Source organism: Ammospiza nelsoni, chromosome 6, assembly GCF_027579445.1.
Source record: "Ammospiza nelsoni isolate bAmmNel1 chromosome 6, bAmmNel1.pri, whole genome shotgun sequence".
NCBI lineage: Eukaryota > Metazoa > Chordata > Aves > Passeriformes > Passerellidae > Ammospiza > Ammospiza nelsoni.
The window spans coordinates 65,135,626-65,155,830 of NC_080638.1; the positions used below are offsets into that span (position 1 = coordinate 65,135,626).

At 57.7% G+C, this 20,205-nt stretch overlaps 1 protein-coding gene across 2 annotated transcripts in view; it reads right to left on the reverse strand.

Moving 5' to 3' along the window:
• Window positions 1-8,727, reverse strand: part of LRFN5 (leucine rich repeat and fibronectin type III domain containing 5) — a 40,823-nt gene extending 32,096 nt beyond the window's left edge. For both annotated transcript variants that reach the window (XM_059474416.1, XM_059474415.1), the window contains exon 1: window positions 8,522-8,727. The gene's annotated coding sequence lies outside the window, so the exon portion shown is untranslated. The remainder of the gene's footprint in view (window positions 1-8,521) is intronic.
• Window positions 8,728-20,205: the final 11,478 nt, after the last annotated feature.

Genomic DNA, 20,205 nt, shown 5'->3' on the forward strand with positions numbered 1-20,205 from the left:
CTGTGAAAGTCAGCACACTTCAAAAGCCTTGGCAGAGGGAAACCATGCCCTGCAGCAGGCAGGTATCTGCTCCATGAGGCCCCATGCACACACAGCCCAGCTCAGGACCAGGCCTCTGCTGTACAAAATCCACTTCAGCACCCAAACCACCATCCCTGCTGCTCCAGCTGGCACTGCTGGCCATGCTGAGGGCAAGGATGGAACACAAGGATGGAACAGGACATGGACACATGCTGGCCACACAGCACTGCTGGCCATGCTGAGGGCAAGGATGGCACAGGGCACGGACACATGCTGGATTGCCACAGGGGATGGCACAGAGACACAGCACTGCTGGCCATGCTGAGGGCAAGCTGGAACACAAGGATGGAACAGGGCACGGACACATGCTGGCCACACAGCACTGCTGGCTACACCAGCAGCATGGAGGGCACCGAGCATGATGCATGCAGTGCAGCTGGGACCTGCATGCTCTATCCTGTCCCCACAGGGACACCCAGATTGCCAGATGTGTGTGCTGCTCCCCAGATGCCTGGGTTAGATTTTCTGTGCCTGCCATCACAGGAACAACGTGTGCTACCCCTGGAGAAGGAGTGATCCCTCTGATCTGTAACACTGCTGTCCTTCACTCTCATCCTTTAGCCTTCACGTCTCCTCACATCCCCAGTACAAACCAGGGATGCATTACTGAGCATTGGGGAAACATTTGGATACCTTATCAACACCTAAACCCAAATTCCAGATGGCAAGGAGCAAGTCCAGCCTCTCCCCAGCATTCCAAGTCTCGCATCCTTCTGGCCACACAATTTCATTCCTCGTTACTGTTCTTTATTTATTGTTATAACTTTCCAGATGGAATTTAAGTGCAGTCACAGACTCTGTACATTGATTGGCTTCTTTAATGCTCCTTAGAAGAAATGAAGCTCACTCAGCGAGCCCTTTGTGCCTGTTGGGGACACCACGGGAGGCCCTGGCAGAGCTGGCGGAGCGTGGCAGGGCTGAACAGAGCTGCTGGGGCACACAGTACCACAATCACAGGGCACTCACCTGGGTAGCTCAGCTGGCACCCACCTGGATACCAGCACAATGCTCATTTAAACACACTGTCCTCATCTGTTCCCCTAGAAATTACAGAGTGCTCATCTGGCAGTAACAGCAGCTGCCACCACCCACCCTGACATACCATGCCTTTTCCCACAGCGTTTATCATGTTTCCCTTCTAGGACAGGCAAGGATAGGGCATTGCTTCAATCCACAGAAGCTGCATGTATGCAGAATGCTTCAAATAACACATGCTAGGTGTGGCCAGCTCAGGGCAATAATGAACACAACAGGAATGCCAGCCCTTGGGAGGCAACTCATTTCAGCCATATCAGGACACCAGATGGAGGGATCCTCACAGATCACCAAAGGGGGAATGCAGAGAGGGGGTGCATTGGGACACCTGCAGGACCCAGCTGCAGATGAGTAGGGGGCTCTGTGCAAGAACATGGACTACTAGAAGGGAGGCTGCACCCCCCAGTCATTAAATGCAATCCTTGCCATGTACTTGGGGACAAGGACACATCTGTTTTCAGTGGCCCAATGTGCCAGGGCAGCAAGCGACAACTAGCCCACAAAGGAGTCCCCATGCAGGCGCTCTGCTGGCTGAGCCTCTGAGGCCACATGTCACCAGGGTGGCTGATTGTCCCCATGTTCATCCCCATCCCTGGTCCTCAGCACAGCATATGGGGCCTGAACGTTACCACACCCACACTATGAGGACAGGTGGTCACCTGGAGGCACTTGGAGCACATCTTTAACCCATCACAGCCAGGTCAAGGACCCCTGCACAGGACCTGCTAGGACAGCACTGGAGCCTAGACTGGGGCCTGTGCTGTTATCCTGGTTCTTTACACCACAGCAGCACTGGAGCCTAGACTGGAGCCTGTGCTGTTATCCTGGTTCTTTACACCACAGCAGCACTGGAGCCTAGACTGGAGCCTGTGCTGTTATCCTGGTTCTTTACACCACAGCAGCACTGGAGCCTAGACTGGGGCCTGTGCTGTTATCCTGGTTCTTTACACCACAGCAGCAGTACAGCCTAGACTGGGGCCTGTGCTCTTATCCTGGTTCTTTACACCATAGCTGAAAGATGCTCAGCTGTCTATGTCAGCTTGCCCAGGCTTATGTGTGGCATTCAGGGCGATGGTGCTCTTCTGCCCAGGGTACTGTTGGTGTGCAGAGCCCTCCCTGCCCTCCTGTGACACAGCAGAGTGTCCCCAGAGGCAGCCAAAGCTGAGGCTCAGACACAGGAAGGCAGCAGTCACTTCTAGGGAACTGCAGTTTGGAGCCTGGTCCCCAAGAGCAGCGTCACTGCAGCTGGGCACGGGCAGAGATGAGACACGAGGCTGACGTCAAGAGGAGCCACGAGCACAGCAAAGCTGCCCACGGCACAGTGACACCCAGCCTGCCCACGACACAGTGACACCAAAGCTACCCACGGCACAGTGACACCCAGCCTGCCCACAGCACAGTGACACCAAAGCTGCCCACGGCACAGTGACACCCAGCCTGCCCACGGCACAGTGACACCCAGCGTGCCCAGCCTGCCCACAGCAGCGCCCGGCTCTGGCAGCAGCAGCAGCAGCAGCAGCAGCAGCAGCAGCAGCAGCAGCTCACGCAGCACAGCCGGCAGCACAGGCTCCTGCCAGTGAAACACCCCTACCGGCAGCAGCAGCACTGACTCACGGCTCACAGGGCGACACATCCCGCTCGCCTTACTCACACCCGCTCCCACGGGCCCTCTCAGGGAGCCTTACATCAGGGCTGGCACAGCGCGGTGCAGAACACGGCAACGATGGCACAGCTCCTGCGGGCCCAGCGGCGCTGCCGGCGGCACCTGCCTGTGCCAGTGACTGCTGACTGTGCCAGTGATACCTGACTGCCTGTGCCCACAGCACCTGCCTGGGCCAGTGACTGCTGACTGTGCCAGTGATACCTGACCGCCTGTGCCCACAGCACCTGCCTGTGCCAGTGATTCCTGACTGCTGTGCCAGTGATACCTGCCTGTGCCAGTGATACCTGACTGCCTGTGCCCACAGCACCTGCCTTCCTGTGCACATGGCACCTGCCTGCCTGTGCCAGTGGCACCTGCCTGCACCCATGGCACCTGCCTGCTGGGCCAGTGATACCTCCCTGCCTGTGCCCACAGCACCTGCCTGCCTGTGCCAGTGGCAGTGGCACCTGCCTTCCTGTCCTGACGCCTCCCTGTGCCAGCGGCACCTGCCTGCCTGTGCCAGTGATACCTGCCTGCTACGCCCATGGCACCTGCCTGCCTGTGCCAGTGGCACCTGCCTCCCTGTGTTGGGCATTTCACATGGCAGGCAAACTCTTAAGCCTGGCTTAAGCACAAAGAACTAGCACGTCAGCCATGTGCAGCAGAACGTCTCTGCATGACTGCCCAGAGGTGCTAAGGCAATCCCATCCCAATCCCAGGAGCAGCAGCACCAGGGAACTATGAACACATCCTGGGCATTCCTCTCAGTGTGGCTTTCTCCAGCGTGCCTTTTCCTCTTTGTTTGTGCTTTCCCTGCACACTGCTGTCCCACAGCTGGTGAGTCCTGCTGCAGGACTCAGCTGTCACAGCTCACTGTGGTGGGCTCCTGCTTCTCCATCCCCCATGGCCAACTACAGAGACCAGGAAGCATAAATAATTGGAAATAAATAACACAGGGAATATCAGCTCTCTGGCAATGAAACAATGCTGAGGCAACAAAAACTGAAGAGTTTTATCTGTCTGCAACCCAAAAGAATTCCAACACGATCTTGACAGAGAAGCCTAAATAAAAACTTCAAGGGAAAAAAGATATTCCACTTTAAAGCAAAGCTACCTAATCATATGTTTTCATGGAAATGTTTTGCCATGAGACAGTTCCTCGGGAGAAGCTTCATCTACAAGAGCAAACTCAAAACCACAGCATTGGACACGAGCTCTGCAGCATTGGGAACTGGCTCAAATACTCTGAGATCACGTGCCACACAATTAGAGGCACCCACCAAGGCTGCCATCACTGCCTCAGTTAGCCCTGTGACAAACCACCTTCTGCATCATCCAGCCTGCTCGAAACAAACAGGACTTGTACAGCCATTTATCCCATGGAGACATGCTGCCCAGCTCCCAGCCTGTGCCTCAGTGGCCAGGTGGGATGGGGCACACAGCCCTCAGACACCTCAGGCAGCATTCATGGTGTGCCCAGCCTGTGCCTCAGTGGCCAGCGAGCCACGTGGGATGGGGCACATGGGCAAGGAGCCCTCGGACACCTCAGTCATCCTCACACCAACCTGTGCCCACAGGGCAGGACACAGCTCCTGGCACCACAGCATGCCACCACAGCACAGACCTCTGGCTCGTGGAGCCCAGAGCCCCAGCCAAGGGACCTGGGGTGGCCCAGGGACCAGCACCTGTCTTTGGCTCCAGGGGCTCAGGGCCAGGGCCTTCTTCAAGAGCCCTGCCTTCTCCTCTCCTCAGATCACCCACTCCCCTGTGAATACCAGCCCCCTTCCCTTCCTCTGCAGGCTCTCAGCTCTCAGAGAACCGACAGCAAGAGCTGCCACAGAAAACAAAAGGACGGCCATCACTGTTCCATGCTGGGCTGCAGGCATCAGCCAGCCATGTCTGTCCCCAGCACCCAGCCAGGCAGCCCATGGGCTATGGGGGACACAGCCAAGGTCTGCACCCTCCTCGGGAGCCCACTGAGAGCCACAGCAGCTCCAGAGACCTGCACCCAGCACGCAGACCCAGCCCTGCAGCAGGGAACAGCCTCCCAGCCTGGATCTGGGCACTGCACAGGAATTCCATCACCTACCTTACTTCAAGATTCGTCATTCTGTTTTCAGAACGACATCTCAAACTCCAGACTACCAGAAGGTATATCTGACTAATTTGAAGCAAATGTTTCTATTTTGCTGCAAAGTGCATGATTATTTGATATAAACTTTCTAGAAAGAATGGTTCACTCTTCAGCAACAAAACCTTATACTTTGGATAAGGTTTGGATTTGATTTCCCAGGCTTGAGCATGTCTCCAAGCACTGCTCCTGTTTGACTAAATTTCTCCCTGCTACCCAGCCACACAGACAATAAGCTTTTGTTTCCAAAGCATTTTAGGTAACTACCTCAAGAATAGTTTTTATTTAAAACAAACACACACACATAAGCCTCTCCCAGCACAAACTTCATCAGATAGTGTCAGCAAGCGTGGTTTAATAGCATGATATTGAAAAGTAATTTTACTACTAGCTAGAAAAGTCTGAAGACTGCAGAGGATATATTTAGATGCGTATAAATAGACAACACTCAGTGATGTCTGGTCCAAAGAGTACAAATCTTCTCTAATGCATGGAATACGCCTGGCCCAAAACGCTTGAGCAGCACTTACACAGCCTTTTCAGCCTGGCTCGGGTTCTGAGCCCGCTAATAGCGAGGCCATTAGAGCGGCGCTCGGCCCAGCTGCTTGTGCAGGGAATATGCAAAGATTGCTCCATAAAACCCAGCCTCACCACATCTGAAAGCACAGGCAGATCGATCAGCAGTGCAAAGCCATTAGCTCTCCAGCCTCTGAACTACCCCACGTGCCCCAGCAGAGGGACAGGCCCTCCAGGCACCTGGGCATGCTCCACCTACCCAAGGCAGGCACCCAGTGTGCCAAGGCCATCCTTCCAACGCACCCGCCTTCGCATGCCCTCCAGTCTTTCTCAGAAAATTGAGGAAGTTCTGTTTTTCCTTGCCATGCTGCTCAGCCACATCTCTTCTTGGGTTCCCCACATTCCCAGCCAGCCCCGATCCTGGGCTGGGAGGCACCTCTCAGCCTCCTCCCCCTGGCCCCACTCACACCTTCAGTGGCCAACAGGAGCCTCTCCAGACAACAGACCTGCATGAAACATTCAAACCGAGCCCCTGGGGCACCAGCCCGAGCAGAGCTGCAGTGAGTGCAGCTTCTCTTGGCTGTAAGGATGACACGAGCACTCAGCCCACCAGCTCTCACTGGGACAGGACAATCTGGAGCCCACTTCCATATCTGCATGTCTTTGGTGGAATGGGTCAATCTCAAGTCTCCTCCTGCACCTGGAAGTGTCTGCTGAATAGAACTAGCTCAGCTTTAACTTGCACTGGGTACCTGACATATCCAGGATCTGCTTCCACTGACTGCCCTGCCATGATAAAACCAAGAACTGCTCTTTCTGAAAGCAGAAAGATGAGGTAATATGCCAGGAGATGTATCTTAGAGAGGCTTGTAACTGGAGGCCAAACTGGCAAGCTCTGGTGTGCATTATGATCCAGCCTTACGCATTTAAACACATTTATTATGCATTTAAACAAATGCATAATCCCTTGAGTACAGTATATATTTAGCAGCGTGGATTGGGAAGGTGTTGGGCACTGAGAACACTCAGTCTCTGCTACGGCTGCTTGTGCAAAACCAAACCTGACTCCCAGACCAGCAGTGGAATTGCCAGGCCTGGCACACCTCTACCTGCCAGGATTGACTCTGGAATACCAGAGCCCACGGGCCAGCTCCGAGGGGTGGCTGTACACAGCACCAGGGTGCCCTTGGAGCCCTTGTCAGCACACACAGCCCCGAGCACCCAGCCCCAGGCAGCTGGGATGCAGCCCTGCACAGCTGGACAGACCAGAGCCAGCACACACCGTCCATCTGGGCAGCACTGCCCCATGCTCCTGGACACAGCCACGGCCAGGATCACTGCTGCCAGGCCAGCCCAGGCCCTCCATCTGCAGAGGCACAGCTGGAGCCAAGCAGGCTTCAATTCCAGCACGGATCCACCTCGCCCCGCCAGCCCGGCTGTGCCGGCCCGAGCAGCCCTGAGCACGCAGGCTCGCCCGAGGATGCTCAAAAGGAGCGAGCTGGCACCACGTGTCACACAGGAACATGCGAAATGGAAGCGTGGGTGGGGAGCATCACCACCAGCACGACAGCGCGATGGCCAAGGGCAGGGACACCCAGCCTGTCCAGCTCCACGGCACTCAGCCAAAGGCCACACGGGGCTGGGCTTGACTGGGGGCACCTGCTGTCCCACCCCTGGTCTGCAGGACTGCTGAGGCCGAGTTCATGACCACAGCTGGAACCAACACATGCCTCTGTTCCACACACACAACATAATGAGTGCCCCAGAGATGCAACAGACTGGAAGGGAGGAAGGGAAGAGCTGCGCTCCCAGGATGCAGAGGAGCCGCAGAGCCGTTGTTCCCCGGTCCATGCTGGGAAGGACCAGCCCGGGAAGAGGCTTCCCCGGTGCACCTGGCCCAGACATGCCGGTTCCCGCACGGCAGCCGGGCTCCCCGAGCCGCCGGGGCTGATGCTCCGACACCAACATGGCTGCGAGGCTCCGCCGGCTTCTCCGCCGCTGCTCTGCCATCTCCCCAGCGGGAACCTTCCGGCGGGGAAGGGCCATTCTGTCCTACATTCCTTCTCCCGCACACGGCGGCGTTCGCCACGGAGGGGGCAGAGGGCACGGAGGAGAGGGGGGCGCACCGCATCCCGGGACGCAGGGGACCGCGGCGGCCCTGGGGACAGAGCCGCGGGGAGAGCGGGGTGCGTGAGGCGGCCAGGGGCGGTGGGACGGGGCGGGAGGACCGGGGCGGAGGAGCCGCGGGGTTCCTGCGCCCTCCGACAGAGCCCCGCGCCCCGCGAGAGCGCCCCGGGATGGCTCCGCGAACAGCGGCGCCTCCGCCCGCTCGGGCAGCGCCGCAGCGCCAGCGGTGCCGGTAACCGGGCGGCGGCGGCAGCGCGGCGCGGAGGGGGCGGCGGCCGCGGCACGGGCGGCCCCGCAGCATCGCAGCCTGGCAGCATCTCCGGCCCCGCAGCATCCCCAGCCCAGCCCAGCTCAGCGCGGGCGGCCGCCGGCGCCGTCCCGCGGGCAGCGGCGGCAGCGCGGCCAGGCCCGGCCCGGCCCGTCCGCGGGCACCCGCCCCGCCGCTCCGCGCTCCCCGCGGCCGCCGCCCTCCCGGGAAGGGCGTCGTCCCGGCGCCCCCGCCGCGCCCCGGGGTCGTCCTGACCGGGACGTTCGGCACCGGCCGGGCCGCCCCTCACCTCCCCCCCGCCCCGTCCCCTGGGCCGGTACCGCGGTGCAATGCAGATGTGCCGGGAGCGACTCCCCGCGCGTTACCTGGTGCCTCCGGGGACGGGCGGCGGCCGGAGCGCGTCCCCTGCGGGTGCGGCCGCGGCCGGGCCCCGGCGGGCTGCGGGCGCTGGCGGCAGGCGGGCTGCCCGCCGCTCCGCCCCGAGCCGGCGCTCACCCCCCGCATCCTACCGCGGCTCCGCGGCGGAGCTGCCCGGGCCGGGACGGGCACGGCGGCCGGGGGACGGCCCCGCGCGGCGGCCGGGGCGGGCGGCGGCACATGCACACACGCGCGGCGGGGGCGGGAGGCGCGGGACAACCCGCCCGCATCGGCCCGCCCGCATCGCCCCGCACCGGGCAGCCCGCCCCGCTCTGCTCCCGCCGGCGCTGACCTTGTCGCGTACCTGCGCCAGGTTAATCCTCGCCAAGCGCTGCCGCTCCGCACCCCGCTGCGGGATCCTGCGCGCCGGGCGCTGCGCTGGACGGACGGACGGACGGATGGACAGACGGACGCGGCCGAGGCGCGGGCAGCCCCGCCGCCGGGCCGGCGCCTCCCGGGTGCGGGTGCCGCTAGCGCGGGGCGGCCGGCGGCAGGGCCATGCGGCTCCGCGCCGCTCCGCGCCGGGCGCGCTCAGGCGGAGCAGCCGCGGCGGCGGGCGCTGCGGCGGGGCAGAGCGGGGAGCGCGGCGCCCGCGGCTCGGCCCTCCGCGGCGGCGGCAGCTGCGCCCATCCTCCGCGCCGCCGGCCTCCGCCCGGCCCCGGCCCCGGCCGCGGGCAGCCGCGCCGCTCGCTGCCGCATGGAGCAGCCGCCGCCTCCCCCGCGCCGCGCCGCGCCGGGGCGGGCTGGAGCAGCCGGGCCCTCCCCGCCCCGCCGCACGCACGGCTGAGCCGCAGCCGCCCGCCCGACCGCCGCCGCCGCGCAGACGTGCGGCCGGGCCGCCCCCCGCCGCGCCGGGCTCGGGGCTGCGCGCCGCCGGGCGGGACCAGGCGCGGGCACCGGCGCGGAGACGGACACGCCTCCGCCTGCCCGCCACGCCGGGGCCGGGCTGCGGCGACGGGCGCCGAGAGCGGCCGCGGCCCCCGGGGCACCCCACAGCCCTCCCGGGGCCACAGCCCTGCCCCAGGTGCGGAGCGGGCGGGGGCGGCGCGGCCGCGGGCGGTGCGCGGAGTTTGAGCTGGCGGTCGGTCCGGTGGATGAACCGGCGGAACCGTCCCGCGGGGTGGGAGCGCGGCCGCAGCTCCGCTCCGCTCCACCCTCGGGGCACGCAGCTGCCCGCATCCTGCCCGTGCCCCGCCGGTCCGCGGGCACGGACTGCAACACCGCCCTTCTAGGAGGGATGGTCCTGGCAGCAGAAGGAAACGCTGGGTCATCTGTGGGGGCAGTAAACTGGAGCGCTTTTGGGGATTGCGGCATCGTTACCTGTCTCCTGGATCTCTAACAGGGAGGAGGAGAGTGCATTTCGTGCTATGGAACACCGGCACCCTTTTCTAGTGCTCTTTTGTGGGAAAACGCCGGGGATGTTGCAGGACCCGAAGAAGAGGAGCGCTGCCGGCAGAGCCTGGAAGAGGAGCTAATTAACGAACCTCGTCAGCGGGCAGTGACCCCGCACCTGGAGGGATGTGCAGGCGCTGCCCTGCCGCTGCCGGGCAATGGCCCCGTCTGCCCCGACACCCTTCCCCTGGCACGGGAGGCATTGCCGGCTCCTCCGGGGCTGCCCCGGGACTCTGCAGCCGCCACCGCCGCCGAGGGTGCGGGAGAAAACCCTCGGACTGCTCGGCAGCTCGGAGGCAGCGGGAGCAATGCTGCCGGGACACATCTGGCTGGAGATGCACGTGGTGGGAGCCCCGTTCCAGGAACGGGAAGGAGCTGTAGCAGTCCTCATGCTTCTCTGCTGATACCATGCCAAAGTTTTTTGGGATATAGTGTCTGGCTGGGTAAGGGTGAGAAGAGGGAGCGCAACGGTATTCCTGGGCTCAGGGCTGTCCGTGTGACCTGAGAACTTGGAAGTGGTCTCCACAGCAGCCCGTGACCCTGGTCTCACAAGGAACACAGAGCTGCATCATCCTCTGTCCTCCTGGCAGCCTCTGAAGCTGTCCAGGGCTGGGCTGCCAGGCTGAGCCTCTGTTAGTGTTTATCTCCAAGTGTCAGCTGCTGTTCACAGAGCTCGTTTGAGCTGTTACGGGAGAGAGGGGCTGGCAGGAGGAAATGAGTCTAAATCTTCTCTCCCTCAATGAACTCATGTCAGCTGGCTTTGCTGGGGCGGTCCTGCCCCGCACTCACTCCGAGCACCGGTCTCCTTTGGAGCTGGAGGCACTGTCGTGCACAGCCCTGATTTGGCGTTCACAGTGTGCTCCCCTGTGGAGAGAGAAGAGAGACAATAAGATGCTCCCTGGTAAAGCATCCGTGCTCTTGGCTGGCATCCACCAGCGTCTTGGGCTTCAGGTTCAAGCATTTGCTGCTCTGTCAGTTCTCTGGTGCCCCAGAAGCAGGGGGGCTGGCATGCCAGCGATGCCAGCAGTGTGGCTGCTGTTGGCAGGGGAGGCAGACATCGGGGTACAGCTTCCCTGGGCATAGGAACATGGAGAAGCTCGGTGGAAACTCAGTGGAAGCATGTGCCCAGAGCCTAGTGTGCACTGGGGGTGCACTGGTTTGCACCATCCGGCACAAACACGCTGTGAGGGCTGGTTCAGACCACTCTGAACTGGTACCAGTCCAGGAGCTGCACATCCTTGCAGCCAAAGCAATGTCCTGTGCTCTCTGGCCTCAGGTGTTCGAGCAAGGGCTGCTGCAACTTCTGTCAGCCTGAAATCCCTCCTGGACATGAGACTGACACCAGCAGCTAGTTACTGTACCCAGTGGGAGAACTGCCCCTCCCTGGGACACGCAGGAGGGTGGGAGCTGTGGGTGTGTGGGGAGGCTCGCTCGCTCCTGGCTGGGATGGAGAGCCCCTTGTCTGATCCTGGAACCACACTGAGGGACAGTGTGTGGCTGCTGTGCCAGGGTCTCACCCAAAACTGTTCTCCTCCCTCTTGTTCCCCCCTCCCTGGGGCCTCCCCTGGGCTCTCTCCTGGGGTGTTCCTGGCTGCCCCAGTGACTCTGTGGGGTGTCTGTGCCTGAATGCTCCCTGCCATGCCCAGGGACAAGGGGACAGGCTGTGCTGGACGAACCTCAGTGCCCTGGGGAGGGCCAGCTCTGTGTCCTGGCATTGTTATTCCCAGTGCCTGGCAGTGTACCTCATGGGCAGCACTGCCCTTCATGGCACTGGCACTGGGGATGCTCAGGATTACTCAGTTGAACTCCCACCCAGCTCTGGCCAGGATTCACTGTGCTTTGGGCACCCTCACCCTGCTGGGGCTCAGTCACCTCCCCTATTACCCTTCTGAACAAGCTGGGGGTTTTGTCTTGCTCTCTCCAACTAGTGTTAAAATGCTTTTTTACTGGCAGAGCTGGTAACTCCTTAACCTGAAATCTTTTTCCCTCACAGGTATCATTTTAAAATGATTTCATCATTTCTTTTTTTTTTTGGCTGAAATAATGAGACCTGGAGGAAAGTGCTTTGTTTAAATAACACAGAGAGCTCTTTTGTGCACTTTCTAACCTTCAGTCACCTCCGGAAGGAGGGATCTGGGGCCTTGGCACAGTGCCACCGTGCTGCAGCTGCTGGTGACAGGGTGTCTGAGCACCCCGGTGCCACGGGGTCTGCTGTCCCTTATCCCTTCAGAGCTGCTCCCCAGCCCCAGGCCACAGCCCCGAGCAGTGCTCTGAGCTGTGCCGGGGCCAGCAGTGTCCCTGGGAGCTGCTGCTGGACCTGGGGCACCGGAGGGGCAGGGTGCCCGTGGCGGCGGTGGTGGCAGCTGTGCCAGGAGCTGTGCCAGGAGCTGTGCCAGGAGCTGTGCCAGGAGCTGCTCAGAGATAATGTCACTGTGCACTGAGCACGGCTCTGAGCTGTGCTCCATCCCTGTGCACTGAGCCTGGCTCTGATCTCAGCTCCATCACTGTGCTCTGATCTCAGCTCCATCACTGTGCTCTGAGCACAGCTCTGATCTCAGTTCTCCATCCCTGTGCACTGAGCACGGCTCTGATCTCAGCTCCATCACTGTGCACTGAGCCTGGCTCTGATCACGGCTCTCCATCCCTGTGCACTGAGCACGGCTCTGATCTCAGCTCTCCATCCCTGTGCACTGAGCACGGCTCTGATCTCAGCTCTCCACCACTGTGCACTGAGCCTGGCCCTGAGCCCGGCTCCATCACTGTGCTCTGATCTCGGCTCTGATCTCAGCTCTCCATCACTGTGCACTGAGCACGGCTCTGAGCCTGGCTCCATCACTGTGCTCTGATCTCGGCTCTGATCTCGGCTCTGATCTCAGCTCTCCATCCCTGTGCACTGAGCCTGGCTCTGAGCCCGGCTCCATCACTCCGCTCTGATCTCGGCTCTCCGGGCCCTTCCCCAGCTCGCAGCCGGTACCGTGTGCCGCGTGTACACCCTAAAGGAGAGCAGCAGCACTGCAGGGCAGCGGCGCCGGGATCCGCCGCTCCCGACAGCGCGGCGAGAAGCACGGCAAGAGGCAGTGCGTGGTGCTGCTTGAGAGAGACCGTGGTACCTCATCAAAAGTGTCTGCGGCCGGCAGTGCCTGTTCATCCTCACGAGGAGGAAATTCGCTGCCCTAATCACCGAAATGTCAAATGTCACATTGTGTGAAGCGCATTTCTCTTCCCTGCAGCGCCTTGGAGACGAGCACGCCTCAGGTACCGTGCGCTGCCAGCATCTCCTCCAGAGAGCGGGGGAAGCTGCAGAGTGAGCCCAGCCCTCCTTTCCTGGGGAGGCTTTTCCACTTTGAGTTCTTGAGTCTGTAAGATGGGGGAGCTGTTGCATTGTACAAAAACGGCAGGGAACGATCCTGCTCCTCGGGAGCCCTCTGTCTCCTTGCTGCCAGGCCAGAGGAGAGAACGCTGTCCTGGTGCCAGGCCAGAGGAGAGAACGCTGTCCCGGTGCCAGGCCAGAGGAGAGAACGCTGTCCTGGTGCCAGGCCAGAGGAGAGAACGCTGTCCTGGTGCCAGGCCAGAGGTGGGAACGCTGTCCTGGTGCCCGGCCAGAGGAGAGAACGCTGTCCCGGTGCCAGGCCAGAGGAGAGAACGCTGTCCTGGTGCCAGGCCAGAGGTGGGAACGCTGTCCTGGTGCCCGGCCAGAGGAGAGAACGCTGTCCCGGTGCCAGGCCAGAGGAGAGAACGCTGTCCTGGTGCCCGGCCAGAGGTGGGAACGCTGTCCTGGTGCCAGGCCAGAGGTGGGAACACTGTCCTGGTGCCAGGCCAGAGGAGAGACCGCTGTCCTGGTGCCAGGCCAGAGGAGAGAACGCTGTCCTGGTGCCCGGCCAGAGGTGGGAACGCTGTCCCGGTGCCAGGCCAGAGGAGAGAACGCTGTCCTGGTGCCCGGCCAGAGGTGGGAACGCTGTCCTGGTGCCCGGCCAGAGGTGGGAACCCTGTCCTGGTGCCCGGCCAGAGGTGGGAACGCTGTCCTGGTGCCCGGCCAGAGGTGGGAACGCTGTCCCAGTGCCAGGCCAGAGGAGAGAACGCTGTCCTGGTGCCCGGCCAGAGGAGAGAACGCTGTCCTGGTGCCCGGCCAGAGGAGAGAACGCTGTCCCGGTGCCAGGCCAGAGGAGAGAACGCTGTCCTGGTGCCCGGCCAGAGGTGGGAACGCTGTCCTGGTGCCAGGCCAGAGGTGGGAACCCTGTCCTGGTGCCCGGCCAGAGGTGGGAACGCTGTCCTGGTGCCCCAGCTCTCACCCTCACGGCCAGGCAGGCTCAGGGAAGCAGTTCTGAACCTGGCCAGGGCACACAGACCCTCAGCACTGCTTCTGGTTTTATTTAAGGTGTGGCATTGTCCCTGGGGTGCCTTGGTGGGTGGTGAAGCCCCAGCATGTGGTGGTGCCCTGGCCTTGGTGTGCCAGCCCCACACTGCCACTGAATGAGACCTCACACCCAAAACCACCACGGGCTGGTGACAGGCTTGTCCTCAAACGGACTCGATTTGTCTGGTGGAACCAAACCAAGATAATAGAGTGCACTCTTTTTTGCATTTTTAATCAAAAAACAGATTTAAAGTCATGAGCAAAGTAATTGCAGTGTCTGATTACTTAATCCTTTAACAGACTTGTTCTTTGAGAAATAAAATAATGTGCTAATTTTTTTTTAATTTCTTGCATTTGAAGGCTTCTAGCTGTTGGTATCTGGCTTATTTAAAAAGTGCTTTAGCTGTGGTGGATGAGCACAGATGAGCACCGAGTGTCCTGCAGGGATGGCACCCCTGCCACAATTCTGCATTGCACGGGCACAGCTTTGCCTGGGAAGGTCCAGAGGCACAACTGGGAAAAGCCAGCTGTGCTGGCAAGGAGCCTGCCTGCCTCAGCCCACACCCCATGGGCAGGCTCTGCCCACCAGCTTAGGGCTCTCTTCAGCCAGCTCTGTGCCCCACACCTTGGGTTTTCTCACCCCCATGGTGGCCTGGCAGGGACACGGGCTCGCCCAGAGCATGGATTGCTTAATTTGGAAACGGGGGTGGAGGAAATATTATGGGAAGAAACAGATATATTGCAGGGCTGTGAATAAAAATAGAGACTAAGGCCAGTGATAATTTAGAAAAATAGCCTGACCCAAAAAACCCTGTTACCTGCAAAAGGCCATTTCCTTCTGAGAGGTGTGGCTGTCACCTGCAGGCACTGGGGCTTGGTGTTCCCAAGGCAGGCAGGGTCAGAGCACTGGGGGCTGCCAGGGGCCCACCGTGGCTGGCAGGCGGTGCTGAGGAGTGGGATGGAGCTGGGGCAGAGCTGACATGAGGAGAGGGCTGCTGACACCCTGGACAGCCCCTCATTCCTCCTCTATGAACAGACACACTGGTGGGTTTGAGTTCTTGTGGATTTGAGGGGCCCAGCACAGCTGGACATGGAAGGCAAAGCCAGGGAAAGAGCCAGGGCTGTGAGCAGGGCTGGGCTCTGATGAGCTGGGTCAGGGCAAAACAGCTCCACGTTGGCTTCTGAAGGTGACATTGAGCCTGCTGGATGGAAGGACAATGATTGCCAATCCCTGAGGGCAGCTTCCAGTCGCTGGACAGCTGGAAAGCACTGGGAGGGTGGCTGGACCCGATGCTCTCAGAGGGGTTTTCCAATCTAGATGATGCTGTGGTTGCATGGTTTCAGCAGCCAGAAATGCTGGTGCCATGCAGATGGATGGGCACCACCTGACAGGCAGCACAGGTACCCAGTCCTGTGCCAGCAGGGCCCAGTGCCCCTCCCCTGGTCTGTTTAAACACTAAGATGTGCTGCATTGCCTGTCTCCTCCTTCATTCTGGAGATTTAATAACATGTTCCCTTTACACCTGCACTCTCTTCACGTTGGAGTTTTGGGTCTCGATCTCTTAAAGTTCTTCCTTGTTCACATTTATTTCTTACACAATTTATTCCTTTTTTTGTTCAGATGACTTCTCAGTCTCCATCAGCAGCCTGCCCCAATTCCCCCAGCACTGCCCGAGCCATGTGCAGAGCTCCTTTGCAGAATAGACAGGAATTTGTTTTTCTACCAGCTGCTGATTTAAGTATTTTTCTTAAGCCAAATTTTGCACAGAAAAGTGTCTCCAGTAATTCAAAATATTACTCTTCTGGATATTCCATCTCCTCTCTTCTATCCAAGCAGCATTAGCTGAGGGATAATGCTCAACTCACCACGGTGGGACAATGAAGAGCTACTCTACACCTCATTTGTACACAGAAGAAAGAATAAACTTTTATTTACAGCCTTTTTAGTTTTCAATTTATAATGTTTACAGTCTCTACAGTTGCAGTTTAGAGTACACAGGAGCTCACCACTGCCATAACCACAATGAAAAGCTTGCACCAAAAATGAGTTCATCTTCACTTCAAAAATGGCTCTGGAATGCAGGCTGGAGTGTTGCTCCAGCAGAGACAAGGAATGCAATATTCCACTGCAACGGGAGGAGAAAGTGAATTCAGTGATTATTATGCGTAAGCATCCCAAACAAGCAGAACCACGGAAATAATAAGATAACTAATATTTTTTAGAAGCTGCTAATTGGAAAAAAAATAGAGACACAGAAGCAAAAGAATTCTGGTAATAACTCTTCAAAAAAGAGAGAACTGGCGTCTGGCATGGATCCCCACTGCTTCTGAGCTTGTTCAATTAAAATCAACACTGAATGGGTTTTCTTTCACTACCAATGCTCAAGCTGCATCCTTCAAAAGGATGGCAAATGATTGATATGCATATGAAAGAACTACAGAGTATGAAATTACAGAATGATACAGGGTTTGGATATTTGCACTTTGAAATATTAAATCTTCTGAAGGAAAATATTTGAGCAAATTCTGAATAAAGAACCCTACAGAGGAGGAAGAAAGAGCAGCAAGATAATCTAATAAGGCAGAGACAGAGCAATTTCCAAGTGCTGAATTCCTCAGCTGAACCACAACACGGAGTTTCCAGCCCAGGATCTGCTCTTCTCTCTGGCCTGGCCATTCACTACCAGGGTCTTGGGCATGTTCAGAACACAAACCAGGCTCAAGGTCCTGAGCCAGGCTTGGATTTAACCCCTTCTAGAGACACAGAGATGCTAACAATCACTTCATTGCTCCTGCTGCCCACCGCTCTTTTGTTTTTGCAGGCTCAGTGATGCTGGCACACCTCTCTGAGCAGGTGGAAACCCTGAGTGTCCCAATGGGCTCGGTGGCACAGACAGCCCCTGCTCCTGAGGGCACCCCTGCTCTGGGTGCCTGGCACAGCCACCCCTCCTCACGGCCGGCAGAGGAGCCAAGGGAGGGTCTGCTGCCACCTGTCACAGACATCTTGTATGGAAAATCCTTTCCTCAGGATTTGTCCTCCTGAGAAGATGGGAGGCCTCAGGAACAAAATGCAAACAATGGTTATCTGCTGCTGTGGAATGCAACAGGTGCATCTGGGATTGGTCTCATGTGGGTGTTTCTAATTAATGGCCAATCACAGTCAGTTGGCTCGGACAGAGAGCCAAGCCACAAACCTTTGTGATCATTCTTTGCTATTCTATTCTTACCCAGCCTTCTGATGGAATCCTTTCTTCTATTCTTTTAGTATAGTTTTAATGTAATATAAACCATAAAACAATAAATCAGCCTTCTGAAACATGGAGTCAGATCCTCGTCTCTTCCCCAATCCAAAAAGACCCCTGTGAACACGGTCACAGCCACCCTCCCTTGCGTCTCTCACAGGAAAAAGTGCTCTGTAATTAGGCTTTTTAATGAACTCATCAGGAGATACAACAACCAAGCACAACAGCAAGGGCTCGATCCCCTCTGCCCAAGGGATTGACACGAATTCACCCATTCACCCCTCAAGCCAATGAGATTCCATCATGCATGAGCCAGGACTGAATCCCACAGCTCTGAGCAGAGGAGACCCCAGCCCAGGGGTGAGTGTTCATTCCTCCCCTCCATCAGCATGATGTGGGCATCCCCTGCAGCACTAAAGGAGGATGAGGAGGGAAAGCTCAGCATCCTGCTGCTGTGGGACCCACTGCACGGGCTGTGGGGTGAGCTGGCTTTTCAGCATCCCACTGCTGTGGGACCCACTGCACGGGCTGTGGGGTGAGCTGGCTTTTCAGCATCCCATTGCTGTGGGACCCACTGCACGGGCTGTGGGGTGAGCTGGCTTTTCAGCATCCTACTGCATGGGCTGTGGGGTGAGCTGGCTTTTCAGCAGCCCCATTGCTGTCAGACCCACTGCATGGGCTGTGGGGTGAGCTGGCCTTTGTACCCCCAGCTCGGTGTGCTCTGCTGCCAAGAGCCAGCAGACCCAGCTGAGCTCCTGACAGGGATATGTGGGGATGCTGCTACAGGGATGGGGAGCAGTGGCTGCACTGCAGACCCTCAGCATTCCTGGCCACTTCCTGCCACTGTCCCCTCTCGCTCTGCCCCGGTGATGCTCTCCCAGCACACACCAGGCTGCTGGCTATGGGCTGTGTTTGCCAAACATTTGACCAGGAGACACAGGAACACTCACAAGGTTCCAGGGATCCCTTTGATTCTGATTTTTGAGAGGTGCAAGAGCAGGACTTGGGCTATCTGCTGTGTCTCAGTCTGCCAGCCTGCTTTATTTTGATAATATTATGTGCAGATTAAACATCACTGAAAGTCACCTGTTTTGCACGAAGCATCTTGTCAGGAAATGCTGCATGGACACCCCTCAGACAGCTGCCTGATGGTCCCCAATCACACAGCACTTCCTCCCTGTGCTTAAAATCTCGGGATGCCATGGCTCCACGGTAATTAGCAGTAATTGAAGGCACAGGACTTGACTAACAACTTCCTTTAGAGGAGTCGGAGATCAGAACGCCGGGGTCAGGAGCTGGCACTGCTAATTACCCTCTCACTGCTAATTACCCGCTCACTGCTGATTACCCTCTCACTGCCGTGGCCACAAGGAGCTCTCTGCAGCTCCCGTGCCATTGTCCCCTCCCAAGGACAGGATCCTGGCTCCTGTACCACTATCGCCCCTCATGGACAGTATCCTGGCTCCATCCCTTCAGGAGCAGTGGCAGGTGCCTCCTGCCAGTCTGGCCTGCCACAGGGCACAGACCTGGAGCCCCTGGGTCTGGGGTTTGCTGCTGTTTGAAATTCTCTTGGAAATGAACCCAGGCTGGGCTGAAGGAAATCAACTTCAGCAGGCAAAACTCGCCTGGCCCCTTGGGTGAGCTGCTCCAGTCTCTGCTGTCCTCCACAAAAATGCTTGTTTCACTTCTGGTCTTCAGCTTCCCACTGCAGCTTCCACACACAGGTGTTCTTTTCCTTTTTATTTTAAAGTCCAGCCCCAAAGAGGAATGTTTTCCTGCTTCTCCTGTGTTTCTCAGCTCCTGGTAACTCCCCCTGCCAGTGCTCTATGGATGGGGAAGCTGAGCCCTCACTGCTGCAGCCCTGGACTGATTTCCAGCCTGCTTTCTGTCAAGCCCATAATTAGATGCATTCTCTAAGGCCTTTACAGTGTTTGTAGAGTGAGCAATTACCAAATGCTACATTACAATTGTACAATTAGCAGTGCTGCATTGTTAATAATGAATTTAAGACTTGTGTAACAAGACTGGAGGGCTTCCATGTGGAGGGCTCGGGAGAATCTCGTTTGCATTACAAAAACCAGTCTGTGCCCTGGCCTGTGGTTGCCGACTTTGCATCTGAACAGGGGCAGCGTTTCAATCTCAGTCAAACTCAGTGACTGGCGCCTTCTCATGAGTGGGGAAATCTCAGTCCACTCCCATGGCTGAGATGATGAGGATGGAAGCATGTCCAAGGGAATCTTGTGGAAGCAAATAAGGCAGCGTTTCTGAAGAAAATGGCACTCCAAATGCCATTACAGCCTGGCTTTTTATTTTCCTCAAGCAGTGTCTCAGAACCCCAGATTCCCTATTAGCTCCTCGGAGCAGGTTTGTGGGCAGTTTGTGGTTTGTTTAAACAACCCACCATGATTGTTACTGTTCTTTGATGCTGAGGAGGTTGACATTGAATGAAGTTTAAATTAAGGGATTTTCTTCCAATTCCACTCTCCCCAAACCTAGCACTAACAAAGAGAAGAAACCCAGCCTGAGGTTGTACTTCTCTCTTCTCTCCTGTTTGCTTTCTCCCCCCATTGTTTCACACAGCAGATGGCAATTTCTTCCCTAAGAGTTGCTTGTTGCCCTGTTCAGTGATGAGTTTGGGAATACGTCCATTAGCACTGTGAAATACAAAGCTGTGTTTCGTGTCAGGTACAAACAGGCAATGTGTGTATTTGTGATTGTGAGATGTGTGGGGACCGACCATGGGACAGTTGTGAATTCCAATAATAACTGAGGAAAGTGAAGCATGGAGGAAGGCCTTTGGACCTATCTTTTGTTTGCAATTAACCCTGGTTGATTTAGGAGCATTGGAATTAAAGCCTTAAAGATGTTGCTCTTTGTAGTTAATCCTTGAAGAGTTCTGCAATAATAACCTTTTGAAGTATAATTTTAGACTATTGTATCCTTGAAACTATAGCTTTGGAATAAATATAAAGGAAATATGCTTATCTCATGCCTTAATAA